The following is an 8,325-nucleotide window of genomic DNA, read 5'->3' on the forward strand; positions in this document are numbered from 1 at the left end:
CCCAAAGCTACTGTAACTCTGGATTCTGGACCGTAGCAGTGGGCACCACCATGCAGCTCACTGTGAGGTCTCTTTTAATGAAACAATAAACAATAAATGTGTACCGTATTCTTCTTCATGGAAAAATAAGACATCCCCTGAAAATAAGACCTAACGCATCTTTGGGAGCAAAAAATTAGACATTGTCTTATTTTGGGGTTGTACTTGGAAACTGAAAAAAAAGTTTCTCTCCAGAGGTGCCGGGGCCCGCCGGCAAAGCAACGGGGACTCAGGTGAGGGGGTGAGGACTGAGAAAAGACAGACACAAAAAAGCTGGGGTCAGGAGACTGCAATTCAAGACTGCAGCCCCAAGTTTACTTTCCAGCAAGCTTTTATACACTGTTAAGCGGGAATGTACTATTGCTCAAATTAGTGCCCCCATCCTTGTTCTTGTTTGTCAGGCAAATATTTTTCCCAAGGCTAAGCACCTGATGTTTTCAATAACATTAAAGCACAAAAGTCAATTTGACCGTGAGAGAGACGATCTGACTGTGAGAGAGACAATCTGACCGTGAGAGAGACAATCTGACCGTGAGAGAGCTGTGTCTGCACGTCCACATTTGAACGAACGCACCTCTGCTTTCAGAGCAGCTCCCAACACAGAGGGATCAGATTGGGGTAGGTATAGATTTGCTTGTGTCCTGGGGAGATGTCTGACAAGGTTTAGAGTAAGTGTATAGTCTCCCAATGGGGTGATGAGGAAGGGAAGTTTCCTAACACGAAGGGCATGCCATGCATTAATTCAAAGGGGCTGAGAAGAAGGGGCTTGCAAGGTGTGGCTCTTAAACACATAAGGGCAAGAGGTAAGAGCTGAGTCCAGGGCAGAGCTTTCATTGAAAAGGACAGTAAAGGAGGCATCCTTTAAATATGAAATTGTTTAATGGGTTCCTCGGGAGTGGGGGACTGGAGAAACAAATCATAAGATGGAGAGGGGATGTAGTTTTTCTTCTTTGGCTAGCCAGAGATGAGATAAAGCCACACTGTTTACTCGGTTGTTTTCTGGAAAGAATATAGGAAGTTAAAGTTTTGATTATTTTGTTTGGTTGTAGTCTTTGGTTATTCCTGTTTAAAATGTGAAAATTAATGTATATTTGGAACTCAGGGATAGAACTCACCATTTGAATTTCTCAGAAACCATGCTGCTTAAGAATGGCTGACAGGTCAAAATGCCTGACAGCTTGGTTCTGGTTAATGCTCTCAGAGATCTAATCCCATATTTTGTATAAATAGAATAGTTTAGATAAGGATTTAGATACACTAGATAAGGATTGAACTTGACTTTTTAAAGAATTTAATTTAGTATCTGATTCTATTTTTGTTTATACTGATTTATTCAGCTTATTATTGATATAATAGTTTATAGAAATATTTATTTGAAAGTATGAAAATAGAAAGCTTGTAAACCCACTTTCTTTCAGCCATTAAAATTTGATCTTTAAATGGGTTTAAGCCACACCTGCAAAGAAAGCTTTGAAAAACTATGACACACCCTGTCCTTTGGAGTACTCAGGACATTTGCATTCCAAGAGAGTTGCCTGGGGCAAGATTGACAGATTGAAGGACACAAGGAACTCTGGATTTTGGAAATTTGAACCAGTGGTTTGTACCAGTAGCTGGAAAAAATCTGGGACCCTGAAGAAAACTCCTCTCTAGGACTGAACATTAAAGAGTGCCTGTGAACAGGCTGAAATGCTTGCTTGGTGACCACCTGGATCCACTTGTTGAGTGGAAGTGGGAGAAATGCAGTAATAAAGAGATGGGTTGAGTCTGGCCACTGGCACCTGTGTACTTACTTAGTTTACAGGAAAAAGAGGGGAACGCAAAAGTGGGTTGACTGGTCTAAAGTTCATGACCTAGCATGAGGGGGATAGGCTTGTTGAGTATTCATGAGAACCCATGGTCTAAAGGCAAGGCTACCAATGGGCACCCTGGAGAGGCTAAATGAGGCACCCCACATTGAGTTGACCAGAACCCTACCAGATGGTTGCAGACTTTATGGATGGGCCTGTCCTGATTTGACTTTGTTTAAGGATGAGGACTTCACAAGTTCCCAACTGGAATGAGGATTCTTCACATCAAAAAATGTGCTTGTGTCCTCAGAGCACTGGGTTGATGTAAGTGGGCAGTATATAAATAGGATACCCAAAATTAGGGGGGATAAAGGCATGAAGTGGTTGGCTTACAAACTTTCATAAGTGGGGGAATATATTCATAGATTACAGAATTAAGGTATAGGTGTTATTTACCTGCAAATGTTAGGTTAAAGAATTGTGTACAAGTGCCAAGTTGACAAGGTGTGAATTGTGATAATTAAGGTTTATTGTGCCAATCTGGTATATAAACACATGTGGGATTATTTGAAGGGCAGAGAGATAAATGGCATGGTGAGCTTCACCTTTCCAGTTCTCTTGTCCCTTGCTCTCTGATGGTCAGACCAGTGGTCAGACCAGCTAGTTCTCTGCCTCAGCTGGCAAGGCTCACTTCCTGTGAGACAATTCTGAGAAGTCCCATGAACTTACCCTGATGAAGCCCTGGGTGCTGGAGCAGCCGTATGGGGAGACTCCTGCCAGCACTGAGATGCTTACACCACCACTGGATTCAAAGACTTTCTTCCCACTAGCCTGTTATCCTCCTGTATTGGGCATCATTGTGTGTGCTTTGTGAGTTAGAGGAGGACTTTTAGATCAGTATTGGATATATGGGCTAAGTCAGACTTATGGCTTGGACTGAACGAAGTTGGGATGTTTTCTAAATGTACACTTACCCTTTATATAAAATTCTCTCGTATACATATATGAGTTTCTGTGAATTCATTTCCCTAGTTTACCCAGACTAACAGAGATGGGATAGTGAAAAATAGAGTGTAAGAGTTAGGAATGAAAGCATGGAGAGGCAAGACAGTGGTCCTGATGGCTCTAAGATTTTGCATAAGTCGGTAGCTGCCATTAAATTTAATAACCAGAAGAATGTGTGTATTCTAGGGAGAATGGTTAGGTCTTACCAGACTTGCCTTGCATAGTTTTGAGATTATGAGTTTAAGGCCCTTCATGTGTCAGAGGGCTATAGGATATTGAGGAACATTGTCAAATTTTGAGGGGTCCTGTAATCTGATGTAAACCTGTTGGTGGTGCATAGCAACTGAGGCTTGGGTGACATCCCAAACATGTGGGTTACCTAGGGCATGTGGTAAAGGAAGGGAATTGGTGGGGGTTGTCGAGCCCCTAGATTTATTTGGGGTGAGGGTGGGGGGACAGGGCAAGGAGGCAGGGAGAGGATCTGATGCTGCTTGTAAGAGAAGCAACAAGGTTGGAGCCTGGGAGGCCCTCAGTAAATGAAAAGTTACTACTGTTTTGAATTTAAAGCATGCCCAATAGAGCAATGAGGCAAATGGGGATGACTAGAAACTGATGTGAGCAGTGTACATTACAAAGGCTACATAAGAATGACAATGTAATGATGAGTTGTGAGACTATACCTCAGACTTCCACAACAGTGGTGAGTGCTAAGGAAGTTTGTTCTGAATGTTCAGGTAGTGTTGAATAAGTGGCCCCTATGTCCAAATGGAAAGAAATTGGCTTATCTGATATGATGATGATTACCTAGGGCTTGTGATGGGTGATCCCCTTGGGGGATGTTGACCCTGGGCATTCTCAAGCCTCTGTGGCTAAACCTAGAAGCCCTGACAATGAGGTATCTTGAGCTGGTGCTCTGGAGGTATTATGGAAGAGACTATCCTTCCTGCTCTCTGGCTAAAGGGCAATCAACTCCCCAGTGTCCTCCTTGTTTCCAGTGTGGGCAAGGCTTCAGCAGGGGATGAGGAATGGGGCACTTGTGTGCCTAGTGTCCCCATCAGGGAACATTTGAAGCCAGGTCTGGGAAGCTTACCCACTCATGGCCCAGCGTTCATTGGTTTGGATCCACCTATATTACCCTGAAGGGCATTAGTCAGCATCTGATATTTAGCCTCGTCCCTTTCTAGTTTATATAATTTTTCCTGCCCTTCCCTATTATTGAAAACCTCAAAGGCTGCATTGAGAGGGTCTCATTGTGAAGTTTGAGGACCTTCCTCAAGTAGTGGAAGCTTTTTCTTAATGTCAGGTGCTGATTGTGGCATAAATATGAATAAAGTAAAGCGATGCCAGCTGGTGTTGAGGAATCAACCCTGGTGAACTTATCAAAAGCCTCCAAGAGGCAGGATAAAAGGTAGATGTTCTCATCTAGATAAACTAGATAAAAACAGGCTGTTCTTTTGGGTCTTGAGGGATTTCTCTAATCTTGTCATAATTGACTGCTTTATTTGCCATCTTTTGTAAGCCCTCAATGAGGTCCATAATCTCAGAGAGAGCGGTCCCCAGGACCAATTTGATAATTCCAGTTAGGATAGCAAAGGGGAACTGCATTGGAGCCCATCAGTTTATTCCAGTTCTGGGCATGAATTTCATCACCTTTCTTGTGAGCAGCTACACAGACTTTCTCCCTGTCTCAGGGGGATAGAGTAATTGTAAGAAAAATATAAATGTCATGCCAGATAATACAGTAAGACAGAGTTAGGTATCTGAACTCTTTAATATAAATGTCTGGGCCAGAGGAAAAAGGTCCCAGATGTTTTTCGAGAACCAACAGGTCAGAAAGAGAAAAAGGGATATGTACTCCAACACGTCCCTCAGCCCTTGCTACCTCACAGAGAGGGAGAAGAGGGGCAGGGTCTGAAGGTGGACTTTTCAGACATAGAAAAGAGGCTTTTGAGCAGGAAAGGGCTGAGGGTGAATGGGTGTGCAGTGGATAAAATGGTGGCAAAGAGGAGGGGGCAGATAGCATAGAAGATGGCATTGGAAGGAGGGAAGATCATGATGAAGAAGGGGAAGTGGGTAATGGAGGAGACAATGGTGGATCATAAATTTGTGTATAAGAGGAAGTGGACATAGCTGGAGGGGCCAGGGATGAGAATGCAGGAGGATTATAAGGAGGAAGAGGGGAGAGAGTTAGAGCAGATTAAGGCGGTGGCACAGAAGCAGGAGTGGGCGTGGGCAGAAGGGAATGATCAGATGGATCAAAGGAAAATTCATTGTCTGACAGTGGGGGCCTCTCCTGAGCCAGCAGGATTTGGGAGTGGGGCAGTTTGGGCACAGAGAAGGGTGGGAGTGGGGGTGGAAAAAAACCTGCATATAGGGAACTTCTAGGTACTTGCCATTACATTGACATAAATTATCAAGGCTGCAGAGGATGTTAGAATCGAAAGAGCTTTTTTCTGGCCATTTCAAGTCATTATCTAAATTGTAGTGAGGTCAAAACTGATTGCAAAAACACATTAGGCATTTAGGCCTAATGTATAGGTAAAAAATCAGAGGTGTAAGGTTAGCAAGAAGGCACCACAGAAGTGAATTTCTGGGCAGACCTTATTGGATACTTCCCAAAGTTGGAGGGTGAGTGAAATTTGAGGTCCCAAGGAGAGGGCCGGACACAAGGGGCATCCCCATTAAGTTCTTAAGACTCCAGATTCCATGAAAGGAGTAATCAGAAGGTAGCAGGTCAGGAAAGCATCCCCATACTGAGTACAATCCAAGCTCTAGGGTCTAAGAGTCCTATGAACCAGTACCAGGATTTTGAGGCAGGGGCAGTTCTGAAAGCCTGTAAAGAGACAGTGGAGACCTTGAGGATGGGAATCCAAATAAACACTCACCTAGAATCAGCCAGTGTGTGAAAGCAGGGTCTGTAACAGCAAGTGGAGAAGGTCCCTTGAAGATAACATGCTTCTGCAGGTCCAGAAGGGGAGGCCAGAAGGCCAGTTTATCCAAGAAGGGGTGGCTGTGGTCCTGGAGATGCATCCACCTGGATTTCAGCACCATGAGTTAGAAAAACCAGGCCGAAATACTGGTATTAAGTAGCAGACTTTATTGGGAAGTGAAATCTGCTGTGCTACTCCTAAAATAAAGGCAAGAGTAGCACCAATACAAAGAAGACACATAGAGATATACTCTCAGGGGTGGAGACTGGTAGCTAGGGGTTGGGAGAGCACCTTGTAGCCTCCTGATTGGCAAGTTTGAATGAGGCGGGCTTGACAAGGCTTTTGGCATGTGAGTGTGTGGAGGTGTAGAGTCTGAGTGAGAAGCATGGGAGGGAGCTGCTTGAGTTGGCCAGGCACGATCTTGCGCTCTGCCAGACCTAGTACCCTTCCCTTGCAGCTTTCACATTCCAATCATCAGTAATTATGAATGCATCTTTACAGCATGTTTCATCAGTCACTGATGCAAGTTGGTAGAACTTTTCCATTTTCTAATTGTTGACTTCAGTTGATAGTGTATATATTTGATTAAACAGTCTTATTTGAATGACGCTGTCGTACTTGTAAGTGCGTACATATTTACAGGGTTGCATTTCAAGGCTGCTCTTAAAATGTTCTTCTTAGTGATGGACTTTATGGTATTTCTCTTTTACTTGTTTTTCTTGGCATAAAAGACCTTCAATTCATTAGGCTGATTTTTGATGGGTACTCTTGGGAGTGCTCTGCTGGGCTTCTCTGCCTCCAGTTGTTATAAAAAGCTCTGCTCTCCCTTTAATTCAGTTATCACAGACATATGTTCCTTGGTTCTATTCCCTGTAACATGGCCCATTGCCTCTGATTCCTGGGTTCCTCTCTTCCAGGGCCAACTGTCAAGTTGGATTGATTTTCTCCTTAAAACACTATCGACTGACTTTCCTGTGACAGTTACCACATATAGTTGTAAGGGTCACACTGACAGAGGATAGTGTAGTTGCTTTTGAGTTTTTGCCCCTTGCTGATGCTATTAGTCATTTTATGCTTTCAAAGGGAGTCCGACTAGTGATGTGTGCCTTTCCAGTATTGTAAACCAAGATGTAGGAATGACCTATGAATTTTCTATCCTGAAGCTTGAGGTTAGTAAAGAAGCTGCATTCTCCCACAATGTCACTTCTTTATGATGGAGAATGGATTGTAACTCACAATAGGCCCCCAATATCTGAGTGAAAATTCTTTCACTCAAATGCTTTTCACAATAAGTATAAGTAAAGGAACCCCTTTATCAGTAACCAAATGTATTTTTTTAAAGATATACCCTTTATTGAAGCTTTCAGTAAGTTTTACCAGGAAATGTTACACACATCATGGAAAATGGAAGGCATGCTAATTACATATCAGTGAAAAATATTTTAATGGTGTTATACAGAGTATGGCTAACTCCAGTGGATCCTTATCTCTTCCTGCTGACATGATCTCCACTGAGTGAGTTATAATACAAGGCTCCTTTCTGTCTTTAAAGTAGTGCTCATTTTCCCACTTCTTTTTAGTGGGAAAGAAAGTTTTTGTGTACTTTGATACAATGTATGCATTTTTGACACCACATCAAGGTGCATCAGTCTCACTCATTAATGTCTTCACTTGTTATTGACCTCAAAATTCCTAAATTGACCTCAGCTTTCAGTGAGAAACCATTGAACCCTATGTAAAGACCCAAGTCAATCAAAGAGATTGCTGCTTCCTTGGTGCCATGCAATGAATGCACCACCCCAGTGATGCACAGAGCCCACTTCTGTTCATGGTGTCCAAATACTTGTCATGTACGTTTGGGCAATAAACAAACTCCAGTCATTTGATTTGTTCAGATAGTTCAAACTGTTTTCTAAAGATTTGAGTGGTGACTCTATGAGAGAAAACTGCAGTCAGTCAAAATCAAGTCCGCACTCTCCCATGTCAACAACCTTTCCTTGATTGTTTTTGTCAAGATCCAGCAACTCCTTTAGGTAAACATCCAGGTCATTGTCAAATTCATCACATCGGTTCAGATAATATCCAACTGTACTGAAAAACATATCTTAATGAACTCTCAGAAATGCTTCTTCAAAGTAACTTAGGTCACATTGTTTTGGGTAAACGTAATATGAGGGGACCATTTGTCTGTGTCAAATGCAAGGCAACTTTACTGTCCTGCAGGCTCCCACCAATAATCATAAACCTTTTCACCCCAATCTGGGTAACTCTCTCAATGATAACCTGTTATCAGGATGTGGTTCTCCTTCCTGGTGAATTCTTCGGAATGTCAGATCTGTCTAATTGATGCCGATGTCTGTGAAGCACCTTGTTGGCTTCAATAGTTGACCTTTTGGTTAGGAGTCCTTTGCTAATCTACAGGACCACCAAGGCTACTTCCTTGTGCATAGCTTGCGGTATTTGTACTTTTTTATGACAAACTCATGTTGATGGTAGTTACCAAATTTTAGTCTATATAAACCAGCTTACATTTAGAGAAACAGCAAATTCTGTAACAAATT

The 8,325-nt window shown here is 42.7% G+C and overlaps 1 pseudogene; it reads right to left on the reverse strand.

Annotated features, from left to right (window-relative positions):
• Positions 1-7,184: 7,184 nt before the first annotated feature.
• LOC101654958 lies at positions 7,185-8,115 on the reverse strand (annotated as a pseudogene).
• Between the last annotated feature and the right edge of the window lie 210 nt (positions 8,116-8,325).

Source organism: Echinops telfairi, unplaced genomic scaffold, assembly GCF_000313985.2.
Source record: "Echinops telfairi isolate 266 unplaced genomic scaffold, ASM31398v2 ScPeMD7_7469;HRSCAF=8507_0, whole genome shotgun sequence".
NCBI lineage: Eukaryota > Metazoa > Chordata > Mammalia > Afrosoricida > Tenrecidae > Echinops > Echinops telfairi.